The following is a 9,028-nucleotide window of genomic DNA, read 5'->3' as shown; positions in this document are numbered from 1 at the left end:
TTGGCGGGTACACTTTGACATTGGCTAACCCAAAATATTGCTTTATGTCCCCAAAGTTTTGATAGATGATTTGTGGATGGCCAATCGGGTATTCCTTGGTCTTATTCACAAAGGAGTTCAGACTGGTTAAATCATAGTATAAGATTTGTTTACCAGGTTTTGGTTTGTAGTACAGGCATGTAGCATTTATTCTACCACCAAAAAAAGCATCTTGAGGATTCAAAGGAGTTGGGAGCTTATTCTCAACTAGAAACTGCTTCAAAGAGGTGTCATCCTCTGCCATGGCCCTCCATTCGTGTTCCCAGATGCAGTGCACAGCATAACCCTGGTCTCCGAGGTACTTTTCTTTAATCCTAGTATGGTTGTGCAGGTTACCATATGTTGAATCAAGTAATTTGTTGAAGTCTTTTTCAGAGTAGCAGACAGGGCACCCATGAAAAAAACAACCATGAAATTCAAAAGCTGTGGGAGTTCCATTTATGACAGCAAAACCATCCAAAAAATATTTTCCTACTTGCTTCTCACTCCGCTTCAGAGCATGCTGAATATTGAGATTTTCAGTGTGCTTTATATGAAACAGCCATTGAATCGCTGGAGCTGAATACCTTTTCTGTTTTTTATGATAACTGTCCAAAGGAGCTAATGCAATGGTATTGCTCTTCAAATACATGAACAGGTACTGGGCCATGCAGACAGATGACAATGTGATATATTGGAAGGGATCAATGCATCGAATCTCTATCTCCTCAACAATATCCCCCCCCCGACCCACTGAGACAATCACGCTCAGTCATTTTCATCACCTGTTCCCTAAATCAAATACAGGCCTCTCTTAATATATCTACATCTTGTCTGCAATAGTAAGCCAGAGCCTTCTTTAGTTTAAACACAGTACCTGTATTAGCAGTGTGCCATTTCAGGAATTCTTGTCTCTCCCCGGGCATCATGGTTTCAGAGCTGTAATACTTGGTTTCAGGGAGTGGTCTTGATTGGCCATTGTATTAAACAAGTAAGGGAAAAATCCGTTGCTGCCTTGAAACCCCATAGCTTTGGGTAATTTGCTTAATTTAAGGGGCAAAATGAGAGGCTATCAATAAACCGAATCTTATAATCCAGAAGGGTGATACACAACAGTTCCCCCGCCCCCGATTTATAAGTTGAACCCTAACCTTTTCATGGATTAGCTGTCTCAGTATAGGTACCCGTCATAATCTTTGGCGTTGTGAGCGATAAAAGTACATCCTTTAAACTTATGATTTATAAATTTCTTTACAAACTGCTCCAGGCATCTAAAACCATAACAATCCCACCTCACAACATCTTTATCATACCCATCCTTCAACATATCCCTGGCGCAGGTATAATTAGGTATATGGGTGCCTGTCTCTTGACAGCATTCAAAATCATAAATGATGTATCTTTCACCAATTCGCGGTCAGTCCAACGATTTTAGAAAGCATAAATGCCCTTCCAAGCTTTCAACCTTCTAAGAGCACTGTCCAAACTTGGCTTTCTTGCACTTTTTGTGGGAGGTAAAGATGTAAACCCCACACATTTCACAATATTCCCTATTCTTACAGTCAACTTTCCCCTCCATAGTGAGTTGTGTGTGTCTTTCAAGATACACCTTAGACCAGCAAAACACTTTGCACCTACAGCAGTGCATCTTCTCCTTCTCTACCTGCTGACATTCTTGCTTGAGACATGCTCTACAGATATATTGACAGCCATGACTAAATTTGTGGTGGTAGGGTGTGTGGCAGAATTTACAGAAATAGCATTCACCCAGGAAGCCCTTGATATTTTTGATGCCATAGTAATGCTTGTCGTGTAACAATATAAACACTATTTTTTCATGCTGTGGGCTACCGGTGACAAAAAACCTCCACCCGTCCTGCATATAAAACAAAATCTTTATAGTGACCCTTAAATCTTCTTCAAAGAGGTGTATCTGAGAAAAGTCAATCCTGTTTTCTGTGGAAACACCCAGTCTGCTGTGAAGTTCCCTGGCCTTGGTAATAATTTCTTGATTTCTAACATCCACACCAATCAGACAGAGCAAACAGCTAGCAAAACACAGAAATTCACCTTTCGCATTGAAATCTACTAGGTGACTGGAACGACCTAATATAGGGATAGGAACACAAACCACTAATGCAGGTTAACAGTGAACCACAAAGATAGATATAAGAGAATAGACCAAAACGAGGAGGAGTCAAAAGCACAAATAAGAGCATAGATTACAGTTGCGACAACTTTGATAAGATGTATATTGAATTTTTGTTTACCTGTTCTGTATGTTTTGTTGTTACTTGTTTTGTTTTGTTTGTATTTTTAAATAAATAAAAATTTATAATAATAATAATAATAATAAAAGAAATCTACTAGGTGTTGTATTTTTTTCTCCAGTACTCTGGTGAGCAGCACAGTGTTTAACTTCCTAAACCCACCCGCCTCCTTGTTCTTCATGATAGTAACCACTAATTGTAAATTACCACCCACCCACCCCCAAATATCTCTGCTTACTTTGAAGCAGATTTTCAACATTGGTCAGAAAATCATCAGCATTTAAATCATTCTCCTAAGAGAAAAGAGAGGATGATTTAACCCCTCTGCATCCAACCGGAGTTGAACAACATAGTTTGGGCCTATGTCCCTAGCCACATTATTCAAAAGAGTCTGTATCGCATTATGAATAGCCTCTATAGCATCTACAAAAGACTGGATTCGGTCAAGATTAACAAATCTATATCGATGATAGTATTCTATAGCCCTGAAATTTCAGATAGGCTTCTCCCATGCCTGCACCATATCCAGATAAACATGGTTCATATTCAGAGAGTTTGCAGAGTTATGGGCTTGTAGCTGTGGTGTAGAATGACATATCTCCTCTTCTGGTTGAGATACATGCATAGAATCACAACTATCACCATCTGCTGGGGATGCAGGAAGTCCACCACCATGCATTCTTGCTTTTTTTCAGGCCAGCTCTGGTTAAACAAACAAACAAACAAACAAAAGGTTATCACCAACATTCCTAATAATGTAATACCAACACACACACATACACCCCTTTTAGGTTCTAAAAAATAATACCAATGGTTGTTGGTTTTTTTTGCAATTTTTTTTATTTTTAAACAAACAAAACATAAAACATCCTTCATTCATTACAATTTCAAGCAGTGTGTCGATTGGTTACAAATCCCTTGTGCTTCTTCCCCATAATCATATTTTACTAATTATCTAATTTCTCATATTATTAACCTGATATATATCTTTATATCATTATTCTCATTTGTCATTTATTCAACAATGGCATTTTTTGTAAGTAGTAAGTACTTATTTACTTACTTACTATATTCTAACTTTCATTTTATATTTCATATTTCATTTCCATGTTTTATTATCTAGCTATTGGTAAAATAAATCCCATATCTTATAATATTGTTTATCTTCTTGTTCTCTAATTTCAAATGTCAATTTACTCATTTCAGCACATTCCATGATTTTCTTAATAACTTCATCTTGCATTGGCATTTTCTCGTTTTTCTAGTTTTTAGCAAACACAATTCTAGCCGCTGTCAATACATTCACAATCAAATCTCTCAATTCTCTATTGTATGTTTCTGGTATAATTCCTAATAAAAAAATCTCTGTTTTAAAGTCTATGTGTTTGTTTATCATTTTTTCCAACCATGTGTGGATTTTAGTCCAGTATCTTTTAGCTTCTACACATGTCCATCACATATGGTAATATGAGCCCGGTGTCTGATGACATTTCCGACACTTTTCAGATTTATTCTTGAACATTCTGGCTATTCTCGTCAGGGGTAAATGCTACCTGTAAAACATCTTATACAAGTTTTCCTTATATGCTGTTGACATTGTCATTTTATAATTTTGCAACCACAATTTTTGCCATTTCTCTAAATCAATTCCATAACCAAAATTTCCCCCCCATGCAATCATTGTTTCTTTAACTTGTTGTTCTTCTAATTTTACCTCTAATAAATAACCATACAATTTTTTAATTACATAGTCATCAGAGCCTATTAAGATTTTATCTAAATTAGTCAAAGTGTTGTAAAGACCTCTTGTCTTACAATCTTCAACATATCTGGAACGTATTTGCAAATAAGAAAACCAATTCATCTTTAAACCTTGTTCTTCCAGTTCTTGCTTCAATTTAAGTTCACCCTTTTCATCCAATAATTCACTATATCTAACAATTTGTTCCCTTCTAAATGTTGTTAAATGTGAAAATGCTTCAATCGTTGATACCCAGACTGGAATTTTCAAATAATGTTCTTATTTAATCTTCTCCCAATTTAATAACAAAGCCTCTCGTATGTAGTGTCTTCTAAAGTACCCCTGTGCTTTTGTTCCCTTATACCATAAAAAAGCATGCCACCCCAACAAGTCATGTCCTTCTAAAGTCAATAATCTGGTATTCCTTAACATTATCCATTCTTTAATCCACATCAAACTTGTCGCTTGATGATAAAGTTCCCAATTAGGTAAACCAAAACCCCCTCTCTTCTAGCATCTTGTAACAACTTTAATTTTACCCTTGCCTTTTTTCCCTGCCAAATATATTTTAACACTATTTTGTTCAATTCTTCAAAATAATTTTTTCCCAATCTAATTGGAATTTTCTGGAACAAATATAAAATTCTAGGCAATATATTCATCTTAATAGTTGATATCCTCCCTATCAGTGATAATTGTAAATTTTCCCATTTCGCCAAGTCTGTTCCAATCTGTTGTTTGAGTTTATTATAGTTATTCTCTTTAAGTGTGCTACATCTTGCTGTCAAGTATATCCTCAAGTACTTAACCTTATTTGTGACCTGCATCTTTGATATTTCCGCCAATTCTTCTTTTTGTTTTTATTAACATATTTTTTGTCAAAATCTTCATTTTGTCTTTATTAATCTTCAAACCTGCTACTTTTCCAAATTCTCCTATTTTATCTATCAATGTAGTTATTGATGCTAATGGTTCTTCAAGAATAAAAACCAGGTCATCTGCGAACGCTTGCAATTTATATTCTTCCTTTCGAATTTTCATTCCTTTTATATCTTTTTCTTCTCTGATATTTCTATTTAGCACTTCTAATGTTAATACAAACAACAGAGGGGACAGTGGACAACCTTGTCTCATACCTTTTTTTATCTCAATAGAATCTGTCAATTCTCCATTTATCATTACTTTTGCTGTTTGCTTATGATATATGGCTTCTATTGCTTGAATGAATTTTCTGCCAAAGCCCATCTGTTCCATTTGAAGTAGCATAAATCGCCAGTTCACATTATCAAAAGCTCTAAAAATATCAAAGCCATTTGCTTTTCAGGATGGGCCTCATAATATGCCAACGTTTCCAGAATTATTCTCATGTTGTCTCTAATCTGTCTCTTTGGCAGAAACCCATTTTGGTCAGAATGTATACAGTTATTTAAATATCTTTTGAGTCTTTCTGCCAGTATTGAAGCAAATATTTTATAGTCTGAATTTAGCAGGGATATAGGTCTGTAGTTTTTAATTTGTTGTGGGTCAGTATCCTCCTTAGGGACAAGTGTAATATATGCTTCTGACCATGACTTAGGTATTTCCATCCTTGACATAACTTCATTCATGACTTCTAACAGTGGGAGACACAGGGATTCCTGTAATGTCTTATAGTATTCCTCAAGCAGTCCATCCGGACCTGGTGCCCTCCCATTCTTTTGTTTTTTAATTGCTTCAGTTAGTTCCATCATGGTTATATTTCTCTCTAACATCTCTTCAATGTCCTTAGGAATCTGGGGTAAGTTCGCTTTTTAGAGATATCGTTTAACATTTTCTTCCTCTGTTTTCTTGTTCATACAATTCTCTATAGTAATCTTGGATAATTTTTTTCTTCTCTTTATTCCCAAATTTACTTTGTCCTTGGTTATCCATTAGCTGTATTATTTTTCTTGCTTCTCTCTCTTTTTTCAATTTATATGCTAGCCATCTACCTGGTTTGTTGGCATCTTCAAAGTAATTCTGTTTAGCACTTCTTATTTTTTGTGCCAAATCTTCTTTCTCCATTAACCCCATTTTATGTTTTATTGTATCCATTTTTATTTTAATATCCTTCTTTTGTGGAAATTTTTGGAGTTCCTTTTCAAATCTCTTATAGTTATCTTCTAATATTTTATAGGCTTGTCTTTTTTTAATATTTCTTTTCCTTGTATGGTCCATTATCAGACCTCTAGCATAAGCTTTCATTGTATCCCAAATATTTTATTTTATTTATTTATTTATTTATCGAATTTCTATACCGCCCTACTCCCGAAGGACTCAGGGCGGTGTACAGCCATGAAATAAAACACATAAATATACAACATTTAAAATCGAATAAAAATGAATTAAATAAATTTGGCTGAATTAATACCCATAATTTAAAATACCCCTAATTTTAAAATACATTAAAAATTTAAAATTTACATTTAAAAGGGAGAAGATTTAGGCGAGGCCCGCTTGATGAAATAAAAGCGTCTTCAACTCGCGGCGGAAGGTGCGCAGATCCGGGATCCTCCGTATCTCTGGGGGGAGCTCATTCCAGATCGTCGGTGCCCCCACAGAGAAGGCTCTCCCCCTAGGGGCCGACAGCCGACATTGTTTGGCCGACGGCACCTGGAGGAGCCCTTCTCTGTGGGAGCGTACTGGTCGGTGAGAGGCTGTTGGTGGTAGTAGGCGGTCCCGTAGATAACCAGGTCCTAAGCCATGGAGTGCTTTAAAGGTGGTAACCAGAACCTTGAAGCGCACCCGGAAGACCACCGGGAGCCAGTGCAGCTCGCGCAGGAGAGGTGTTACGTGGGAGCTCCATGTTGCTCCCATAACCACCCGCGCGGCCGCACTCTGCGCCAGTTGGAGCCTCCGGATGCACCTCAAGGGGAGCCCCATGTAGAGAGCATTACAATAGTCCAGACGAAAGGTGACGAGGGCATGAGTGACTGTGCGTAACGAGTCCCGATCCAGAAAGGGACGCAACTGGCGAATCAGGCGAATCTGATGAAAAATCCTCCCGGTCACGGCCGTCAAGTGCTCTTCTAAAGACAGCTGTGAATCCAGGAGGACGCCCAAGTTACGAGCCCTTTCCGTGGGGGTCAATGATTCGCCCCCAATAGCCAGCGATGGCACCAGCTGACTATATCGGGACGTCGGAAACCACAGCCACTCGGTCTTGGATGGGTTGAGCCTGAGCCCGTTTCTCCCCATCCAGATCCGTACGGCCTCCAGGCACTGGGACATCACTTCAAGGGCATCGTTGGGGTGATCCGGGGTGGAGATGTACAGCTGAGTGTCGTCAGCGTACAGATGGTACTTCACCCCGAAACCACGGATGATCTCGCCCAGCGGCTTTACATAAATGTTGAACAGGAGGGGCGAGAGAACCGATCCCTGCGGCACCCCACATATAAGGGGCCTCGGGGTCGATCTCTGCCCCCCTGTCAACACAGACTGCGACCGGTCAGAGAGAAAGGAGGAGAACCACCGTAAAACGGTGCCTCCCACCCCCAACCCTTCCAGCCGGTGCAGCATGATACCATGGTCGATGGTATCAAAAGCCGCTGAGAGATCTAACAGGACCAGGACAGAGGAACAACCCCTGTCCCGAGCCCTCCAGAGATCATCAACCAACGCGACCAATGCTGTTTCCGTGCTGTACCCAGGTCTGAAGCCCGACTGGAACGGATCTAGATACGACGCTTCATCCAGGTACTGGGGTAGCTGTCGCGCAACCACACTCTCAACAACCTTCGCAACGAAGCAAAGGTTGGAGACTGGACGATAGTTAGCCAATACTGCCGGGTCCAGGGAAGGCTTCTTGAGGAGAGGCCTTACCACCGCCTCTTTCAGGGTGGCGGGGAAGACACCCTCACCCAACAAAGCATTTATAATCCCCTGGAGCCAGCCTCGCGTCACCTCCCGGGAAGCCAGCACTAACCAGGAGGGACACGGGTCCAACAAACATGTGGTCGTGTTCAATCTACCCAGAATCCTGTCCACGTCATCTGGGGTCACAGGATCAAACTCATCCCAGATAACAGTCTCAAGACCTGTCTCCATCACCCTCTCTGGATCTATCGCGTCAGAGTCCAGACCTGCCCGAATCTGAGTGATTTTGTCATACAGATACTGAAAAAAATCCTCGGCTCTTCCCTCCAAGGGGTCCTCCCGTGCTTCCTGGTGGAGCAGGGAGCGGGTCACCCTAAACAGGGCGGCCGGGCGATTATCTGATGACGCAATAAGAGCAGCAAAATGAGAACACTTTGCTGCTTTTATCGCCACTAGGTAATTCCTAATATGAGATCTTACCAGTGTTCGGTCAGATTCAGAAAGACTAGCCCTCCAACAGCTCTCTAGGCGTCTTTTCCGGCGCTTCATCTCCCTCAGCTCCTCGGTGAACCAAGGAGCCAGGCGAGATCGGCACCGGGTCAGAGGCCGCAAAGGCACGACTCGATCCAGGGCTCCAGCAGCCGCCCTATCCCAGGCGGCCACTAGGTCCCCAGATGAGGCGTGAGCCAGAACCTCCGGGATTGGCCCAAGTTCCATCTGGAACCTATCAGGTTCCATCAGGCGCCTGGGGCGGTACCATTTTACCGGTTCCGCCTCCCTGCAGCGGGGTGCCGCGGTTCGAAGGTCAAGGCGAAGGAGCGAGTGATCTGACCATGACAAGGGCTCGATGACTATATCCCCTATCTCGAGATCACTCAACCACTGTCCAGAGACAAAAACCAAGTCTAGTGTGTTTCCCCCAGTGTGCGTAGGGCCATGAATTAGTTGGGTCAGGTCCATGGCCGTCATGGAAGCCATGAACTCCCGAGCCACCTCAGACGCCTCACCCACGGATGGCAGGTTGAAATCCCCCATGACCATAAGTCTGGGAGTATCAACCGCCACCGCGGCAATAACGTTGAGTAGCTCGGGCAGGGCTGCCGCCACATGGCAGGGAGCCAGGTACGTGATCAGCAAGCCCATCTGAACCCCATGGCCCCAC

At 41.2% G+C, this 9,028-nt stretch overlaps 1 pseudogene; it reads right to left on the bottom strand.

Moving 5' to 3' along the window:
- Positions 1-943: 943 nt before the first annotated feature.
- On the bottom strand, positions 944-1,597 carry LOC148113416 (uncharacterized; annotated as a pseudogene).
- Between the last annotated feature and the right edge of the window lie 7,431 nt (positions 1,598-9,028).

Source organism: Pantherophis guttatus, chromosome 5 (assembly GCF_059756535.1).
Source record: "Pantherophis guttatus breed Tessera chromosome 5, ASM5975653v1, whole genome shotgun sequence".
In the NCBI taxonomy this organism is placed as follows: Eukaryota; Metazoa; Chordata; class Lepidosauria; order Squamata; family Colubridae; genus Pantherophis; species Pantherophis guttatus.
The sequence above is the reverse complement of the archived record's forward strand: the minus strand, read 5'-3'. Positions and strand labels throughout refer to the sequence as shown.